The 20,684-nt window shown below is 50.7% G+C and overlaps 1 protein-coding gene across 7 annotated transcripts in view; it reads left to right on the top strand.

Annotated features, from left to right (window-relative positions):
- The window catches only part of GRB10 (growth factor receptor bound protein 10), a 191,982-nt gene that overhangs the window by 103,990 nt on the left and 67,308 nt on the right, over window positions 1-20,684 (top strand). The window contains exon 4 of one of the 7 annotated variants that reach the window (XM_047096042.1): window positions 20,047-20,211. The exons of the other annotated variants lie outside the window; for them this stretch is intronic. The gene's annotated coding sequence lies outside the window, so the exon portion shown is untranslated. The remainder of the gene's footprint in view (window positions 1-20,046; window positions 20,212-20,684) is intronic. 7 annotated transcript variants of the gene reach the window in all.

Genomic DNA, 20,684 nt, shown 5'->3' with positions numbered 1-20,684 from the left:
GAAGAAATAAGAAAGAATAGTTGAAAGAGGAAAACAAAATGAAACAGTTTGACTCTTGGCAGAACACAAAATCTTAACAAAGAAATAACTCAGAAGAATGGAGTCAGTAATGAATACCACCCCCTCGAAAGGGCTCTGGAGTCAGTAATGAATACCACCCCCTCGAAAGGGCTCAGGGGTTTTGCAGATGAGTGTCACAAAACCTTCAAGGAGCAAATAATTGCCCTCTTTGTATGAGCTGTTGGAGAGGTAGTGCCCAGAGCCTCTCCCACTCATCTTACAGTGTTTTGTAGCTTTGCAGGAGACGGTCCAAGAAATCCAGATATAGGCATATTTCATGTTACCGTACAACCACAAGGTCCATGTAAAACATTAGTCAAATTCAGCGTTCGGTCATAAACATCGAACAAACGTTATGACCAAGTTGGGTTTATTATGATTGTGCAAGGGTGCTTTACCATTGTTACATGATGAAGACTTTATAACACTTTGAGAGATTTAAGGGGAAAAGATGGGCATCTCACCAGTGACCACAAGAACATATACAATTCTCCACTCGTGCGATGCAAAAGAAACGATAAGAGAACAAAACTCTTACTGAACCAGTACTTTCAGAAACCTCCATAACCAGTTTCTAATAATATATTTGTCAAAAATGTACAGCATCCGTCATACACGCAGGAATAATATTAGAGTCGTGTCCATGAAAACCTGGAATCACACCCGAGTGCCTGTTGTCAGTGGGGTCTTAGCCAGTGCAACAGAATACTAAACAAACAGAAATGACACTGAAACGGAGCAATGAAATCCATGCCTATTTGCAGATTACCCAGACAGAGAATCCGCACAGACTTACAAACTTTTAAAATGCGTGAGTTCTGGGGCGCCTGGGTGGCGCAGTCGGTTAAGCGTCTGACTTCGGCTCAGGTCATGATCTCACGGTTCTTGAATTCGAGCCCCATGTCAGGCTCTGTGCTGACAGCTTGGAGCCTGGATCCTGCTTTGGATTCTGTCTCTCTCTGTCAGAAATAAATAAAACATAAAAAAAAAAAAATGAATGAGTTCTTCAAGCAGGGAGATACAATGTGAGATCAACAGATAAAACGGCACAGTATCTTGTGCAACTATAGAAAACAATCAGGAGGCGTAATATAAAAAGAAATCCCATGGACAATAATAGCTAAAATCAGAAGGTATCTAGGAATAAGTTAAACTCGATTCCTTGACATTGTATGATGTTGCTGAAGCACATAAAAAAGACGTAAATAACTGGAGCCCTATCCCACGATCACAAATCAGAAGACTTACCTCGCAGAGGTGTCACGGTATCAAATTTACCTTTAAATTTAATGCAGATGTGACCAAGTTTTGCAGAGTTTTGGTATGACTTGACAGATAGCTTCTAAATTTCTTTTTATTTTGAAGATTTTATTTATTTTTAAGTGACCTCTATGCCCAACATGGGGCTTGAACCTACAGCCCTGAGATTATCAGTCACACTCTCCCCCGACTGAGCCAGCTGGTCTCCCTAGAGGGCTTCTAACTTTAATGTGGGCAAGTGGTAACAAGGCTTCATTAAGAGTCCTCACAATTAGGAAAGTGTGTGAATGATTCGTAGACATAGAGACCCAAGGACCAGAACAGACAATCCTGTAAAGAGACCTACCCATTTATGGACATTCAGTGTAGCACAGAGAAGTCACAGCCGATCACGAGGACTCGCGGGGCTGGGCGAGGGTGACTGGAGGATCCCTACCCCCATACTATCCTCAGTCATCAATTGCACGTCAATTAAATCACGGAAGCTGGAAAACAGCGGTTTTAAAAAACTTAAGAGTAGGGAGAATCTTCATGCCCTCAGGCTGAGAAAGAATTTCCTCTGTCCAGCTTAGCACAACCGTAAAGGAAAACTGATGTTTGAGGGCATTGCAAACACGCATCTGTGTAGGGACATAGCGGCATTTAAAACCCTCACCGACGTCAGCCTTGGGGGGGGGAGGAGAAAAATCATTGCGGTGCATTTAACGCGCGGAGTGTTAGTATCCTCGGCTAATCGAGAAAGCCCTGTAAATAGGAGAAACGGTAAACTGGGAAAACTGGCCAAAAAAGCGTGCGCAGGAGGGCACGCTGTGTCTGTGTCTGACTGCGGACCCTCACGTCACACGGAACGTGGCAGCGACGGAGCTGGAGAGGGAGGGGGCCGAGGCTCGGGGTCTGTGATGGGAATGGAAGGGCGCGCGCTTCTCGGTCAGGCGTGTCAGTAGGGAGCCGTCCAGCGCCCTCTGTAGGGAGCGGGCTCGGGGTCACAAGACGCAGGCCTATGGGAACCTGCCGCCGACCCTGCGGGGCATCTCCGAGCCTCCCCGGCCCCCCTCTGCGGTGGACACCAGGGTCCGTGCTCGGTTCCCCGTAGCAAGATGCCCTGAGACCACATGACAGAAATTGACAGCCATCTGGTGCCTCCTTACTGTGCAGGGCGCCCTCGGATGCTCCGATTATGGGCCTTAGGTTTGTGCCATGTGTTGGATGTCGACTCGGCGGGTCGTTCGCAAGGGACCTGCTGTGCCAGACAAAAGATTCTCTGTGACTTTCCTTGACCGGCCCTTTCTCTGGCAGAAAGATTTAACGCTCTTGTTTGTGTTCGCTTGCTCCTCATGTAAGCAGCTTAGTTTGGGGTGACAGTTGCTACAAACCCCTCACACTCCGGGAAGGGAGGCATTTTCCTTTAAAAAGTTGGTGGCTTGGGGCGCCTGGGTGGCTCAGTCGGTTGAGCGTCCGTCCGACTTCGGCTGAGGTCATGATCTCACCGTTCGTGAGTTCGAGCACCGCGTCGGGCTCTGTGCCGACAGCTCGGAGCCTGGAGCCTGCTTCGGATGCTGTGTCTCCCTCTCTCTCTGCCCCTTCCCTGCTCATCTTCTGTCTCTCTGTCTCTCAAAAATGAATAAACTTTAAAAAAAAATAAAAATAAAAAAGTGGTGGTTTGGTAACAGCTAGAATTGTGCTTGGCTGGTTTTTTTTTTTTTTTTTCAACGTTTATTTATTTTTGGGACAGAGAGAGACAGAGCATGAACGGGGGAGGGGCAGAGAGAGAGGGAGACACAGAATCGGAAGCAGGCTCCAGGCTCTGAGCCATCAGCCCAGAGCCTGACGCGGGGCTCGAACTCCCGGACCGCGAGATCGTGACCTGGCTGAAGTCAGAAGCTTAACCGACTGCGCCACCCAGGCGCCCCTTGGCTGGTTTTTTAAAGATAACGCTTTTATGGCGGTCAAATACATAGGACAGAAATACTGTTCCTTTTAACTTTTTAAGTGCACAGGTCTGGCATTCATTATTTTCACACTGTTGTGCCGTTATTAGCACTGTCCGTCTCAAAAACTTTATCACCCCACATGGAAACTCTGCATGCCTCAAGGCAGTAATTCTCCCCAGCTCTTGGTAACCTCTGTTCCGCTCTGTGTGTCTACGGTTTCTGGTTACCTCACTTAAGTGGAATCACAGGATATTTGTTCTTTGTGCCTGGCTTATTTCGTGTAGCACGGTCTTTGGTGTTCATCCTGGCGCATCAGTTTCATTCCTTTTATGGCTGAAGGCTGTTCCACAGAGCACACGCTTTATGTTGTTGGCCTGACCGTGAACGTGTGCTGGGTTACGTCCACCTGTAGCTGCAGCAAATACCTGCTGGGGTCCTGCTGTCCCTTCCTTTGGGTACAATTAATAATGTGGTCAAGCTTTTTCATTCTTTTTTTCTTTTTTTTTTTATTTTGAGAGAGACTGAGACAGCGCAAGTGAGGGAAGAACAGAGAGAAAGAGAGAGACGATTCCAAGCAGGCTCCGTGCTGTCAGCGCAGGGCCCAGGGTGGGGCTCGATCCCACAAACCGTGAGATCGTGAGCTGAGCCAAAATGAAGAGTCAGATGCTTAACCGACTGACCACCCAGGCACCCCTGGGTCAAGTATTTTCTTTTTTTTTTTTTTTCAACGTTTTTTTTATTTATTTTTGGGACAGAGAGAGACAGAGCATGAACAGGGGAGGGGCAGAGAGAGAGGGAGACACAGAATCGGAAGCAGGCTCCAGGCTCTGAGCCATCAGCCCAGAGCCTGACGCGGGGCTCGAACTCACGGACCGCGAGATTGTGACCTGGCTGAAGTCGGACGCTTTAACCGACTGCGCCACCCAGGCGCCCCAAGTATTTTCTTGACAATATTTTTGATAACGTGAGGTGTCCGAGGATTTTAGAAGTTTGGCTTTTTCTCATTTTATTTTATTTTTAATTTTTTTAAATGTTTATTGTTATACTTGAGAGAGAGAGAAACAGAGCGCCAGCAGGGGAGGGGCAGAGAGAGAGGGAGACACAGAATCCGAAGCAGGCTCCAGGCTCTGAGCTGTCAGCACAGAGCCCGATGCGGGGCTTGAACCCACGGACTGTGAGATCATGGCCTGAGCTGAAGTCGGACGCTTAACTGACTGAGCCACCCAGGCGCCCTGGCTTTTTCTCATTTTAAACAAGTTGTTTCTGACGGCTGTCGCTGCTCCCTGCAGACGCTGAACTGAGCGACCACTCTCACCAGAGCACAGCTGAGCAAAGGTGGCCCAAAGAGCTGGGAGATGTTTCGGGTCCGCTTGTGGAGGGCGCTACAGTTGCCTGTGTGTTCGTTTTCAGACCGTGGTCCATTTGGAGACGGGGATATGTGTGCATCATGGTGAAGCCTCTGAAGATGTATTTAAACCATTGCCCATGGCCCCTGGAGTCCTACATCAAGGGACCCAGCGGCTCCCGTGGAGACCCCAGACCCCAGCCCTCGGCTCCTGAAATGGAGCAGTGCCTTTCCGCCCCGGCCTTTCGCACTCCTGTCCAACCTGTCACGGCTTCTGGCTGTAGCTTCTTCTCTTGGTTGTCCGTAAGCCAGAAGGATGGTTGTTAGCATGCAGTTTCAACGTGCAGAACTATGTGGGGGGGGGGGGCTGGCTTCCTTTCCCATAACCGTGTATGTATGGAGAGCAGATGTGTCGTGGGCATATTTCAGGACCTTCCGTATCTCGTTGGATAATCGGTTTGCCGAGTGGAAGAGACCAGAATTAGAGAAGATTGTCAGTAGAGAAGGTGAAGTAGGTCGAGAAAGATTGTTGTGTTTTGTTTCCTCCCCTGCGGGGAGCCACGGCAAATGTCACAGATGTTGGGGGCAGCCAGGCTTTGGACCGGTTATTCCCTGTGTCTCGTTTCTTCCAGGGGGGCAGGGGAGGGCCCTGAGACCGTGGGCGAGTTAGTAACCACTTTGCGGTTGAGATTCTTCAACAGCAAATACCCATCTCACATCATTACTGTGAAATACGTTTGATAGGACAGTGATAACTTGGAGTCTCACGCTTGTCCCCACGTGTCTTTGGAGTTTTCACTGTCATCGGAGCCACATAGGGGAAACTGAGCCGGAGATGTTTGGTAACTTGCCCAGAAGTGACAGAGAAGTCACACACTGGTAAAATCGGAATCAAAGCCAAGTCCATGCAGCTTTATGCTTGGAGGTAACTTAGGGGAAACATGGAGCATGTGCCTGTACATATAAGCTGTCCTGCAAGCATTACTTTATGTACCATATTTACCCCTTTCTCCCGAGATCGTGCGTTTCTTGCCGGTAGGAACCATGTCTGACTGATCCTGAAGGTTCTGCGATAGTGCCTTGTATTTAATAGTTAACGTTTAAAGAATGCCTGAACTCACATGCCATAGATGCATGTGGCTTCCAGAAAGGTCCTGCGTTCCTGCCCCTTCCCGCCACGTGGTAAGTCCTGGTAATTCCAGGCATCTGAGATGAGAAGAAGTTAACGAAGACCTTCCCTTCGTGTGGTGCCATTTAGGAGGTGACAGGAGAGCTTGGGTTGGGATGACAAAGGATGAAATCAGAAAGTCAGCTGAGAAGACCGTGTGGCTCCTGCTGACCGTAGCTTTTGGACCAAGCTCGAGTCGTGGTTCATTGGATGCCCTCTTACCTACTTCTCCTTTTACTGTGTTATCCACGAGAATATCGTTGACGTTCTACCCGTTTCACACATGCACGCACGTGCGTGCACGCTTGAAAGTAACTCTTCATAGTGTCATTTCCTCACAGGAAAACAGTGCTGTCCCCTAAAGATAAAGTTCTCTTTCTCCCATTCCCGTTCCTGAATAGTAATGAACATTGGCCTCTGCTTGGACATTGAAGCCAAAAAGTGACTATAATTTTGATTTCTTTTTCTCTCCCTCCATGCCTAATCACCTTTTATTAGGGCTGAGATGCCAAAAGGCGAGGAGGAAAATCCTCCCTAATCCTTCTCCCACAAAATGACATCTTTCCGCCTTTTGGAATACATTCGGGCCACGTCTAATAATTGCGTTTGCCCACGTGATTAATGCTGCTCCTGCAGGATCCGTCTAAATAAATGACTGTAATGCTTACGGTCCTTCAGAAAGGTCATGATTTCTTGCCTCTACCCTTTGTGTCTTAACATGTTTAGGTGACCTTCCTGTTGTAAAAACAGGTTCTTAATCTGTTAACCAGTGAATCGACCTAACTGTGCTATGCGGTGGGCACTGTTGTTAACCCATATTTACAGGGGAGGAAACTGAGGCTCAGAGGCCAGAAAAGCCACCCAGATCACCCCCAAATGGCTGGCGGAGCCCGTGTGTCCCCGCATGTGGGCTGCAGCATTGGTGTCTCTCACCCCCGGGCCGCCCTCCGTCCTTCACAGTCCGCTCATGCCTTCCTGACCTTCTGACCCCCTTAGATTTTTCAGTGGGTCAACCTGAGATGATAGCGGTGGGGACCGAATCGCCCTGGTCTCGGAAGCAGCCAAATCGGTTGGACCCCTGCCGCCGCCTCCCCTGTCCTGAACCTGTGCTCACTTCATCCTTTGCGCTTGGAACAGTCCAGGTGTTCACGGGGAGCACAGAACAAGGAGGCACCGAGGTGCCCGCTGGCCCCACCTTTCCCAGCGGCAGGCGAGCCCAGACTCGACCTCCCCTTCCTGGTTCCCGTGTGGAACCGACATGCTCATGTTTCACGTTGCCTTAGCTGTCAGGATGCTCGCCGCTCGAGAGCGGGCTTCATCCCTGAAGTCCTTGCGTTCTCCTCGCCTTCGCTTTTCTTCCTCGAGCTCCTTACCTTTCCTGTTTCTCACGTTCATTCAACAAAAATCTGTTACCTGTCCAGGCCACGTCAGGAGCAGGGGACGCAGCGGTGAGCAGTGAGTTTTTAATTTATCGCTCATAGAACACACGGATCTTTTCGTCCAAGGAAGCGTAAATCCCATTTTTGGAAGCGGTGGGTCCAACTTAGATATAGTTCATTATTAAGATCAGTGATGAAAGAGTATCTTTAGATCTCCTTTAGGTAGAGAACTAGAATACACTCTCTCCTAACGCCTTTTCTGCTATATTACGCTTTACTTAAATTAACTTAATTAAAAAAAAAAAATTAAAGGGAGAGGGGCAGTGGGAGAGGGGGAGAGACTCTATTTTTATCTCCCTTAGGTAGAGAACTAGAATACGCTCTCTCCTAAAGTCTGACATACCCTTTTCCACTATATTACACTTTATTTAAATTAACTTATTTAAAAAAAAAAAATTTAAAGGGAGAGGGGCAGCGGGAGAGGGGGAGAGAATCTATTTTTTTTTAATGTCTAAAAAAATTTTTTTTTAATGTTTGTTTATTTTTGAGAGAGAGAGAAACAGAGTGTGAGCGGGGAGGGGCAGAGAGAGAGGGAGACACAGAATCCAAAGCAGGTTCCAGGCTTTGAGCTGTCAGCACAGAGCCTGATGTGGGGCTCAAACTCCCAAACCGTGAGCTCAGGACCTGAGCCGTAGCTGGATGCTTAAGTGACTGAGCCACCCAGGCACCCCTTTAATGTTTGTTTTTGAGAGAGAGAGAGAGCGCACATGGGGTAAGGGCAGGGACAGAGGGCAACAGAGGATCCCAGGCTGGCTCTGCACTGACAGCAGTGAGCCCGATGAGGGGCTCAAACTCATGAACTGTGAGATCATGACCTGAGCCAAAGGCGGACGCTTAACTGAGCCACACCCAGGAGCCCCTGGAAGAGAGAGAGAATTCCAAGTAGGTGCCACACTCAGCGAGGAGCCCAGTGTGGGGCTCGATCCCATGACCCTGGGATCACGACCTGAGCTGAAATCAAGAGCCACATGCTCAACCAACTGAGCCACCCAGGGGCCCCGAAATTAACTTTTTAGTGTTTAAAACCTCAGTTAGCCAGCCCTTCCAAGTGAACATTTTTTGGAATGAGTTATTTTTCTTAGAGAATTTTAAACGCTATCCCCAAAGGAAGCTCTCAGGCTGGAGATTTCCAGCAAGGAAAAGTGAGCCCAACCTGTCCCTCGGGACAGAACGTACTGCTGCCTTCAGAAGTCATTGAACAAGGTTGCCGGTTTCACTTTCGTTGACACGGCTAATATTATATGCCCTCCTGCCAGGTGCCCCCGTCTCTGGGTCGGCTCTCCAGACTCCCAGTTTTCCCCTGCGGGCGGGCACTGTCCACACAACGTCCGGTTAATCCTCTCTGGGGTCCTGCCATGCGCTGACGGACGCCTGAGTGGGTTAAATAGTTGGGCGCTGGCTGTGTAGCCAGGAGCCCGCCCAGTGGCCCCCGCAGAACGTGCCAGGGAGCGGTAACTGACACCCGCCAGGCCTGCATTTAGTTCTGGACCAAGAGAGACTTTAATAATAGTCCTGACCTTTCCTGGGGGTGGGGGCAGGGACTGGAGGAGGTGGGGGGCACGGGCCGTTGCTCCTTCCATCCTGTGGCTGTATTTCGAATGCATGAAGAACAGTCCCAACCGGCCTGCGGCCTCCTTGGGTGTCAGATGGCTAAAGGCACTGTTGCCTGGGGGGTGCTTCCCATGCAGGGGCTCTGTGTCACGAACCCCAGCTGACGCCGAGCCAGCCAGCCAGAGTCTGCATCGGGCAAAATGGTTTTTACCCACCTCGGAGCACATGGGGAACGCTGGGTGACACTGGCTCCCTTACACGTCCCACTGATTGTGCCCCTGCCCATTCTCTGTGTGGCTGCCACTGGTTCTTTGGTTTGGTTTTGGTTTTGTTTTTGTTCTTGTTTTATCTTAAAACAGTCTGGGAAGATGATTCTGTGCCTCGGACACTTGGGTCTTTTGGTTGCTACGGGCAATTAAATCAGTTGTTGCCTTCAGATCTTCTCGTGTGTGTGTGTGTGTGTGTGTGTGTGTGTGTGTCTGTGCATGTGTGTGTGTGTATGTTTTCCTCCTGAAAACTGATCGTACCTGGTTTTGTTTCATACTTGGTCAAGTAGGTGTCTGTCTTTCCAATTTATTTCTAGGCTCCTTGAGACCAGGGGTCATGTTTTCGTTTTTTTTTTTTTTTTTTCAACGTTTATTTATTTTTGGGACAGAGAGAGACAGAGCATGAACGGGGGAGGGGCAGAGAGAGAGGGAGACACAGAATCGGAAACAGGCTCCAGGCTCTGAGCCATCAGCCCAGAGCCCGACGCGGGGCTCCAACTCACGGACCGCGAGATCGTGACCTGGCTGAAGTCGGACGCTTAACCGACTGCGCCACCCAGGCGCCCCATGTTTTCGTTTTTTAATCTTTGTGGCGGTGGGGGGAGAAAAAAACCCGAAGAGGATGTTGGATTTTTTAGCCTCACCGGGGTAGGAACTGAGGCTCCACGAATAGCTGTGTGACTTTGCGGTGGGTATTGTAACCCAGCTGAGCCTTGGTTTTCTCATCTGTGAAATGAGCTTGATAGTCTGTGGCTCGTGGGTATGGTACAGGGTTTATGAGTAATCCCAGTGAATGTTCGCGTTCTGGCCCCCGCTGCCTGCACACTCTCTCTCTCTCTCTGAATTACTCTTTAACCAGCATGCAGGGCATTGGACACAGCAGACAAGGAGTGTTTGTTCAAGGGAATACTGCATCCTGCCTTGTCTGGGGCCCGGTGCCTGCTCCTTGGAGATGTGAGCAGGGAGCCCCTGACTTGAGAAATGTACCCTTCTTGTTCCATCTGGAAATGGAGCCCCTTCGTAGTGCAGAGCCCGCTTCCCCCCAAGCCTCGCTCCTCATGTTCCAGTGTCTCCGTGGGCCACACCGCGGGGGAACGGGCGTGGAGGGGGGGAGCAAGGTGTGATGTACGGAGCAGCATCTTCTCCTGAGAGGTTCAGCGGCACCCACAGTCGAGCGGGGAAGCCTGAGGCTCTGGGGTGAAGGAAGAGTGTGCTTTCGAAGGGAGAGACATTGTTCAGAGCGGGATGCCCCACGCACTTCCTGGATGGGGGCAGAATTTGCATCTTTCCCTTGGCCCTGTGATCTCAGGGATGAGCCCTTAGGCCCCACGCCCTCAGGGAGGCCCACAGGGGCCAGGGTCTGGCCTGCTGGGTAAGCTTCCCAAAGAGCCCCCATTCCGGGATACGCCTCAGCCCTCCTCGGAAGCAGCCCGTCTGGCCTGTATCCACCTGGCGGCTTGTGTGTAACCTGCCTGGTGGGCCTTTTTCCAAGGAGGGGAAGGGTTGGAGGCTCAGTAGCCCCCAGGGAGTTTGGGAACGCTGCCTGGCTGACTTTCTAGAAAATTCTACAGCTTGATTTATGGAGGCTGGGGACTCCAGTGTTTTAGGTATTCAACTAAAATTTACCGAGCACCTATTGTGTGCCAGGTAAGAAATTAGATGAAGCAACATAAATACGTATGGAGAGCGTAAAAACCAAGCCCACAGCCTCCCACTGTGCTCCCTCCTCCACTGTTCTGGGCCCTGAAACCTGGGTTCAGAGGGACCTTGTCCTGGGGCATTAATCAGAAGGCACCGCTTAATTTCCCTTAATTGAGAAATCATTATCATAAGAATAGTAAGTCCTCAGGACCTCCATTCATTCCCTGCCGAGACTCCAAAGGATTGGATTCAGATGCATCCAGGTGAGCCCCAGGGAGCTGTTAGCTGGAACCGAAACCACCCAGATGCTCCTGGGAGGACACATCTGGATAATGAGACCCTGCCTGCCACCTCTGGAACGGCCCTCTTTCTGGTTAAACCCTGTTTCCTTCCACATCCTGGAAAGCCAGCTCCTGTCTCCTGGGCGTTGCAGTTCTGGGAGTTGTGCCATTTCTTGGAATCGCCTGGTACGTTCTCCTGGAATGACTTTCCCCATCCTGACGCCTTGGAAGGGCTCTTCTTAGAGCCGAATGCCCTCTAGTTGACTGTCTTGCCTGTACACAGAGATCTGGTTTTAAAACCCTTCTCTTCCGCCAAGAGTGGGCATAAAGGTCGTAGGAGAGTGGCCTCTGGGACACTTTCCTGGTTTGGCCACTGCCTCCACTGAGGCAAGGTCGTCTGTCTGGGGACACACACCGCACCTTGTACTGCTGTTAACGCCCCCTGCCTGTCGCTACCCTCTCTCGCAAGATGCTGAGGGGTTCCTTCCCTCCCCTCAGTTGATGGGAGCCCCTTTCTGCCAGGATCTCGGCTTGCTTCCTTCGCGATGTCTCCGCCCTTGAGCCGGTGGACGCAATTATTTTTCCAGAGGCAGGAAAAAGTTTCATCTCCGTCCTTGCGACTTTAGGGTTCTCGCGGTCACCCTTTGCTGAAGCCGGCAGAAGGGACTTGATCCTCAGGTGGCGGGGACTCGTGTCTGTTTCGCCAACATCTGTATTCCCAGGGCCTGGAACGATGTCACTTGTGTATCAGGTGTTCAGTCAGTACTTGACAGAGGAAGGAAGATATTGGCCACACGAATGGATTTTACGCTTATGGAGTTAGATTCACAGAAACAGAGTGTTAGTGGTGAATGAGATAATAAAGACTCCCCACTGTCTGATTGGCCTTTAACACTTTGCCTTGCCGAGAGGACAGTGCTCTGGGCGAGTGATGGACTTTGGCCTGGATTTTCCCTCTTCAGCTCCAGTGTGCTCGCACTCATATTTTTAGGATTGATGGAAAGTGAGAACCTTCCAGAGTGACCAGCTGTTTGCACAGGTCTTGCGCTCGGCTTGTGGCTGCTTTATGATGTCACAGAAGAAGTAAGGGTCCGTGCCAGAGTCTGGAGAAGAAACACAGTAAATCACTAAGGAGAAAGATGCAGTTAATTTTTGCTTTTTTTTTTTTTTTTTGAGTGATGTTTTGTGGGCAAGTTTCTGCCCTTCTCCCCCAACTAATCGTCTTCTATTAAGTACAAATAGAGACGGTACCCCTGAGTCTGTACTTCTTTTTTTTCCCTCTAATGTGTAGCTGAGGTCCTTCCCGGAGAGGAAAATTCTTTTCCCGTGTCGTATTTGCTTCACGGTGCTGAACACAACCGCCTTTGCAGACCCGAGAGAAGCTTCGGTGCCATCTAGATGCTCCCTTGCAACAACACGCGACAACATGGCAGGACACAGTCCAAGAAAGAAGGAAAATTTCCACTCTCGCTGGGTCGTGTTCACCCAGCATCAGATTCCAGCTCTTGAATTTCAATGAGCGGAATCCCTGAGGGAAGTGAGGGGCTTTCCTTTTTAGGGGAGGCGGAGTGGGGGGATAGAATTATTTGACCGTTCTGTAAAACACACAGATTAAACACATGAATCTCACCGAAATCAAAGTCCAGTGATAGCGGTTAATCATTATCTTCACTTTTTTTTTTTTTTTTTTTTGCTCGTTTTGCTTTGGTCGTAGTGCTGTCTGGCCACCAGCATATCTGCATTTCATTCTAGGATCTGCCCTGGACTTTGTGACATACCCTTCCCTCAGAGTATTGTAGTGCTCTGGGCTGTCACATGGCCCCGGAGGGAAGAAGGAGGAATTTGTTGGGACGCCTGGGTGGCACAGTCGGTTAAGCGTCCCACTCTTGTTCAGGTCGTGATCGCACAGTTCGTGGGTTCGAGCTCTGCATCAGGCTCTGTGCTGACAGTGCGGAGCCTGCTTGGGATTTTCTCTCTGCCCCTCCCCTGCTTGTGTGCTGTCTCTGTCTCTTGTCTCTCTCTCTCAAAATAAAAAAACTTAAAACTAAAAAAAAAAAAAAAAAAAAAAAAAAAAGGAGGAATTTGTCAGGATGGGGAGACAGAGCCCAGCCTCCCTCCCTGAAAGTCACTGCTGGCACCATTCTGGGCCACTTGTAGGCCTGGCCACACTCCGGGGACACGTGGGAAGTGGGCACAGCTGTGAGTGATCATGGGCTTACCCTGTTTCTTACAGGTTCTGTCCATTCAGCCTCCACTTAGGGTTGGGCGTCGCCCAGGCCATCATACGATGGACACCTTACCATAAGATGAATATTGGCAGGTCGGGACAGCTACCTGCCGCGTGGTCCCCAGGACTGGAGTGGGCGAAGCATATGTATCTGTACCAAAAGCCAATGTTTGTTAGGAAGTGGGATCCGTGTTCAAGTGCAACTTCTGAAATGAGCAGCCTGGTCCTGGACCTTCCCAAACCAGTCTTCCTGGGGCTGCCTGATGAGTCACCCGAGAAGCCAGCCCCAGGGTCCCCGCGTCTCCCCCAGCCTCTGGCGCCTGGGGATTTCCCGAATCCTGTTTTGCCTCGTGGCTAGGTCCTGACACCCATCTCTTAGATGGAATAGCTGTCTTCCGGACGTGACGCTTGACTTCTCTGCCCGGCTAAACCCCTGTCCCCGCTGGTCACCGTGGGCCACATTCCGCATTGGCCCCCAGGAGCCCGCCCCTGTGCTGGCCAGCAGGGGTGACGTGTGCATCATTTCTTCGGCCCTGGTAGTGGAGGAAGCTGCCTGTGGGTGGGGATGGCGGCGCGGGGGGAGGGTGGCTTTGGCCCAAGGGCCTCCGGGAGCGTGACCATCAGGGCAGGCTGGCCTGGCCGAAGGCACCATTGTCCGAACAAGCACCCTGACCTTTCTGAAAGAAAACAGATCGGACTTCTCCTGCGGGCTTTTTCGCCAGCAGCCGTGGGACCTTGACCTCACTGAGCATGAGGGTATTTGTCTCACTCTGAAATCGGCATTATTGTCCCTGTTGTTACTTTAAGGATTAGTCATCAGCGATGTGAAGTGTAGGGGCACATGATACGTACTTGGTAACTGCAGTCACGGGTGGTTATCGCCACTGCGTGTGGACACCCAGGTCAGAGGTCAGGCTCCCGGTGAGGCCACCAGGTCACCGTGTGGCACATTGGATTTCCACTCCTTTGGGTCTCACTTTGCTGAACCATGCAGGATGATTCACCGGCAAGCCACACCTCGAATACTAGGAAGGAAAGGGAACCGAGTCTGCACTGAGACAGGCTGAACGTGCAAATAGCAAATACCAACCTGCATCGTGTATTTCCAGTGTTTTCCTTCGAGCTTTTTTTTTTTAAGTTTATTTATTTTGTTAAAAAAATGTTTTTTTTAATGTTGGCTTATTTTTGACAGACAGAGCATGAGCAGGGGAGGGACAGAGAGAGAGGGAGGGAGACACAGAATCCGAAGCAGGCTCCAGGCTCCGAGCTGTCAGCACAGAGCCCGACGTAGGACTTGAACCCACGGACTGTGAGATCATGACCTGAGCCGAAGTCGGTCACTCAACCGATTGAGCCACCCAGGCGCCCCTATTTATTTATTTTGAGAGAGAGCATAAGAAGGGGAGGGGCAGAGAGAGAATCCCAAGAATGTTCCGTGCTGTCAGTGCAGAGCCCAACATGGGGCTCGAACTCATGAACTGTGACATCACGACCTGAGCTGAAATCAAGAGTCTGGACACTCAACCAACTGAGCCACCCAGGTGCTTCTGCCTTCCAAGTTTTGAAAGAGCCCACGAACTTGAACACGTTTGCCTCCTAGACTGTCTTTTGAGTACTTCCTCGCCGGCTGTGTGTGCAGGCAGGACAGGGGCTGATAAATCTGGGAGTCACTCAGTCGCTGACTGGTTGTCAAGGCGGTTTCTGGTGTCAGGGTTTTGGAATTGTGGGAATCCTCCCTCTTTCCATGCAGGACATAGGATTTCACCAGCTCCTTCCTGAAATACTGATTTTCCTCCATCCATTGTTAACCTGGCTACATTCAGGGAAGGGGAGGGTGAGGGCATCTGGGCAGCCCTGGGCGGGTCAGCATCCTGGGAACCTTGGACGGTGTCTCCCCTTGAGTCGGGACCAAAAGGAGCCTGAACGCGTCAGACCAGGGTGGAGATGGGACCAGGGCTCCCTGCCGGCCCGGCAGCACAGGAAAAGCACTTCTATAGACAGAATGTGTGTATCTACACACAGCTTTAAGGAAAACAGGTTACATGTTTCATGAAAGCAGGGAATCGGTGATCTACGTGGGTTTTCTTGTCTATGGAGCTATCTGCTGGGGCCCTGCATCTGTGACTTGCTCTGGGAGGCTCTGGGAGGGCTCAGGATGCAGTTCTAAATTAGCAGAAGAGAACACCAGAGCTTCTCACGGAAGGAGAGAGGTGACCAAATAGCCAGCAGCCTCCCTGAGGGAACAGTCCTGCATTTGGAGTAGGGGAAAGAAAGGCACCCCAAGACAAGTAGAGAAGGTGTCACCTGTAAATGAAAAGGAACACGTTGGTTCAGCCTCAGCACATGGAGAGGACTGTTTCAATTTCAACCTTGTCCGAGCGGATCGGACCCAGTCTCGTGTCACTGGATGCCCCTGAACGTGCTCTGGGGCTGGCAGTGGCATTGTGGGCTTGGGAGGCCACGTATGTCCGCTGAGTGCTGCCCAGAACCCAGCAGCAGGAAGTGTAGGAGGTGCACATGTGGAGTTGAAGTGAAACACACCCACACACACTTTTCCTGCTGGTGAATTAATCAGCTTGTTGATAGGTATTTTCTCAGTTTATTGGCACCGACAGTGGCGGTTGTCGTCGTCTATGGGATTGTGGGTGGAGAGGAGAGTACCATTTCCCACAAAGGCTGGAAAGCGAAGTTTCTCTTGTACGTGCTGAAAGGTCAGGAGACGTGAGTGTGTGGCTGAAGCTATATATATGTAGTTCTGTGTATATGCTGGACGTAATTCTAGGGTTTTTATTTCCTGCTTCAAATCCCGCCTGCCTGTAGTAACCACCGAAATAAAGCATTGATTCAATTTTTTTTAAACGACACAATTTAGAAATGGCCTTTATATTTGTATTTGGAGATATGTTTAGGTGATCTGCTTTTAGGGTTTCTGAATATCTGTAACTATCACGAATATGAACAGAGGTATACTCTAACAGTGTAATACCTGATTTTCTTATTCTTACTTATGTCCAACTGTACCTATTAAAAATTAAGTACTTGTGGGGCATTTGGGAGGTTCAGTCAGTTAAGCATCTGACTCTTGATTTCGGCTCAGGTCCTGATCTCACGGTTTGTGGGATCGAGTCCTGCATCCGGCTCTGCGCTGACAACCCGGAGCCTGCTTGGGATTCTCTCTCTTCTTCTCTCTGCCCCTCCCCCACTCGTGCTCTTTCTCTCTCAAAGAAACGTTTCTAGAAAGAATTAAATACCTGTGAGTGGAATCTGTGAGGATAGAGATTCATTGGTGTGCCAAAGGCATTTCAGTAGAATGCTGACTTCAGTAGAATTAAAACCTGCACAAGGTTTTAATTGCTCAGAGGTCAACAAAAACGGCTTGCCCAGTGAACATGGCTTAGGTTTAAAATGCCTTCGCAGGCTGGACCTTTAGTTCCCGTCCAGATAGAAGCGTGTAAGAACTTTGGCCTTTACATATGTGTTCGGGACTTTTCAGCTACAGCACTGGGAAGAAATCTTCCCCTTACCTCTGCTCTGACTCGGCACTTTCCAGAAGGGTGGGTTCCCCCCGCCCTCCCGGCAAGCAATTCTCTGACACCAGCTGCGTGTGTCCACACTGGGTTCAGTCATTTACTAGAGCGTCCACCGGACTCAGGCAAACGGCTTACTAATTAGGTTACTAGTTTGTTATAAAGGATACAGCTCAGGAACAGTCTGTTGGAAGAGGTGCGTAGAGCAAGGTATGGGGAAGGGGTTCGGGGCTCCCGTGCTGGGCACGCTACCCCCCAGGCTCCTCCATATGTGCACCAACCTGGGAGCTCTCCAAAACCTATGGGGTTGGGAGTTTTGATAGGGGTGCTTCACCACATACGCACAATTGATTACATCATTGGCCGCCGGTGATGAGCTCAGCGTCCAGCCCCTATGTCCTCCCCCCCCCCCCCCCCCCCCGAGGGCACAGAACGGGACTGGACCCTTCCAAACCTATAGCCCTGTGATGATCGTGATCAGCTCCCTTGGCGGCCAGCCCCCAGCCTGTGGTTACCTGGTGGCTTTCCAAAAAGCACCTCATTAACATAAACTCAGGTGTGGTTGAAAGGGGTTTGTCATGAGTAACAAAAGGTGATGTTTTATAAAAGAGGATCCTTTCACCTTTATGAAAGCCCTGGGGCTATCTCAGGAACCACGACAATGACAACAACAGCAACAATAACACAATAACAACAAAGACCAGACATCAAAACAAAAGATACCCCCATTGCTTTTATGGTTTAGAAAATTATAAGGATCTCAGGAGCCCAGTGCCAGGATCCCTAAGGCAGGCCAAGATCTCTGTTTCCTCTTCTGTCACAGCCTCACCCATTGATTTTCTTTTTCTTCCTTTTACTTAAAATCACCTATCACTCTTTAGGGATTTAGCATCTTAAGCAAGCCTGCCCCGCCCTGCCTTACTTACCAGCCCACCTTCTAGACAAAGACGGGAGGAAACAGACAGACATTGCATGTTAACAGGTGCTCACGTGGGTCCGGGAAGAATGGACAGTATACACGTGTATCTTGAAAACCCCTGCACGTAGCGTTTCTTTAAGGTGCCAGTGAACGCAGTGAATCGGATTCAATGAATGTCCTTTTTCCTAGCCAGTGAAGGAGGCCACTAGATGGCGCTGTGGACCCAGCAGGGCGTACAGGGAGGGAGGCTCCTGGGGCTAGAAGGCCGAGCCTCGCCTGTAGCTGGCGCTCTCCTCTGTGCCCACAGTCAGCTGGTGCGCGCCTGGCCGCCTCCTGGTTGGCTTACGGAGGACGTGTGCCCCGAATTATCTATGAGCCAAACACGAATTTGGTTCACCGACTTTGTATCTGTTTTAGAAGGAAAGCTTCCTCCGCGTGCTGATTGATGGCAGTGAGGCCAGGCACGCATGTGGGTTTGAGATCAGATGAGCTGCTCAGATATTTGGGACAAAAGTCAGTGTCCAGTTTGGGACTGGGTTATTTGCGGAAGCAAAGCGTCTATTAATAACTTGATTTACAACCGTGTTGTCTGACCTGTATTTGTGCGGTAAATACATCCTCCTGAATCCGCGTGATGTGAGACGGAGTGTGTAAAATTGTTTCACCTTCCTCTTCATGTGCCTTCCAGGGGTGGTGCGGTCTAACGGAAGGTATTTTGGCATCAAGTTTGCACCAAATAGATACTTAATCTTAGTACTCATTTCCAGAAGTATCTGTCTTGTGCTCACCCTGTGTGTTTGCTTCTCTGCAGAAGGGCTTTCACGGGGCGGGTGGTTGATCTGTGTGTTGTCGGTTCATGTAGGGACCACAGGGACAGGGAAGGCGGGTAGCCATCCCGCTCGACACGGGACGTGCTCACAGAATGTGAGCCATTCCGAGCGTTTTTGCGAGAACTGAGTGTCACGTCAGTAATGCCTTAGTGGATTCCTATACCGTAGTTCAGTAAGTTTTCAAGGAACATGATGGCGAGTGTCTTCCTTCAAATCAATCCTTTGTGACCCCTGCTTGGAAGATTCCATTGTTAGCCTGCGCTAGATTTAACAGAGTGTAGGTAAAATCCCAGAACCCTAAATGAGTCTGTTGTCTGGACAGGTGAAATGCTAATTGAGCGACAGGAATTTTAAAGTTTGTCCTGGGCTAGAATACTTCAGATTCTTTAAAAGGTTTGGCTTTGGGGCGCTGGGGTGGCTCAGTCAGTGAAGCGTCCAACTCTTGATTTCAGCTCAGGTCAGGATCTTAACGGTTTGTGATATTGAGTCCCAAGTTGGGCTCTGTGCTCACTGCGTGGAGCCTGCTTGGGATTCTCTCTCTCTCTCTCTCTCTCTCTCTCTCTCTCTCTCTGCCCCTCCCCCAATTGTTAGCCTGCTCTCGCTCTTTCTTTCTCTCATAATGAATAGACATTAAAAAACAACAAAAAAAAGAACTCCTAACAGTGAGGCTCTCTTTCTGCCTGACTCCTCAGGGGGGGACGGAAGTGACCGTGGTGGCCACTGTATTCTGCTGGGTCTCCTGGTTGGGGGCACATGTGACTGACAGCCAGGTGACACCCCAGCGGCCCGTGATGACCCTCCCCCGGCCTGCCCATGGCATGCAGCCTCTCCCTCCCCGCCCCTACCCCACCCCCCACCCCCAGGCATTCCCAAAGGCTGGATGGATAGCTACTGTGAGCTCAGTGTTTCACCCCATATTGATTCTTAAATGGTCGTTAAGAGAGAAATACCGAGTTGTTTGTAGGATGAGTTAGGGCGGCCTAGGCTTAATCGTGTTCCAGAGCTCAATCGGGCAACTATTACATGGAAGCTAAATGTGAGTGCAGGATGCATTCTAGAACCTTCCTGAAGCCCCGGACTCGTGAGCCCCAGTGTGACTTGTACCTTTTCTGAGAACGTGGATACCGTGAGGTCTCAGTAAATACCCAAGTGGCTGGCTCTCTTCGGGCAGCCGTCTGTTGGTTTTGTGCTTGCCGAGTTCTGCTTCCTCAGTTTACAGATGTGGCCTCCGGACAAGGGACAAGGGGACAAGGCTGTGTGCATACCTCTCCCTCCCGGGGTCTGGATTTTCCCACTCCTCCCACGTAGCTGCCTGCCCTCTGAACCCTAAGCAAGAGCTCTGCCTGCTGACTCTGGCGTTCTCCTTTGTGATAGATTACTTATTGATTACACGGCAGTCATGAATTACTAATTCAGCCCTGTTGTCCTTCTGATATCTGGCCGCGGGATTAATATTTGACCGTGCACAGGCCAAGCGCTGGCAGCGTCTCCTGCCTTCCCGCATGGGCCCTGGGGACACGAGGCCCCGCTCACAAGTTTCTGGTCGGGATTTCGGTCCGTGTCCGCTCTGCTCAGACAGCTCTCGGTGTTCTCGGTTCCAGCAGCGAAACCGCATTCCTGCTGTTTCAGAAGCATCCGATGCTCTCCCGTCAGTCCGTGTGTCCATCCTGCTCAGGGCCCAGTGTGATCCATCTAAAGCCTGCTGTGTATAATCACCCCGTCCAGGCCTTCCCCAGACCCCTCTCCCTGACACCATTGCCTGCAAGGTACAGAACGGGGTGGGGGATGTCTGTGACCTTTCTTTCTGCTTCTACCTAAATCTTCCCAAAAGTGCTCTCCTCCCCACCCCCCGCTTGCAACCACGGGGTTCCCGCGTTCTCTGCCCCTTTGGCCCGCGTCCCTTCCTTTTTTCTCGCTGTCTTGCTTTGCTCCGTTTCTTGTGCCCTTTTGCCTAATGAGATGGAGAAGCTGAAGCAAAGGAACCCGAGATGTTTACACGAGGACTGGACAGGCAGGGAGGGCGGGTCCCAGAAAGGTCCGTGAGCTCATGCATTGAGCGCACACCTGGTGAGGCCAGCCTGGTAGCTACAGGAAGTGTTTTCAGGTCGAAGGTCCGCCTCGTCGCACCGGCGTGCCCCTGGGCAAGGTCCTTGCTTCCCCCGGGGTCTGTTCCTCAGCCGTGGGACCGGGTGGCAGTCACGGCGTCTGTGGTGGCACGGGGAATAGGTGAGATGGATCT

Source organism: Lynx rufus, unplaced genomic scaffold (genome assembly GCF_022079265.1).
Source record: "Lynx rufus isolate CCGP_SWC_20201006 ecotype Redwood Valley unplaced genomic scaffold, mLynRuf1.p SCAF_4, whole genome shotgun sequence".
In the NCBI taxonomy this organism is placed as follows: domain Eukaryota; kingdom Metazoa; phylum Chordata; class Mammalia; order Carnivora; family Felidae; genus Lynx; species Lynx rufus.
The sequence above is the reverse complement of the archived record's forward strand: the minus strand, read 5'-3'. Positions and strand labels throughout refer to the sequence as shown.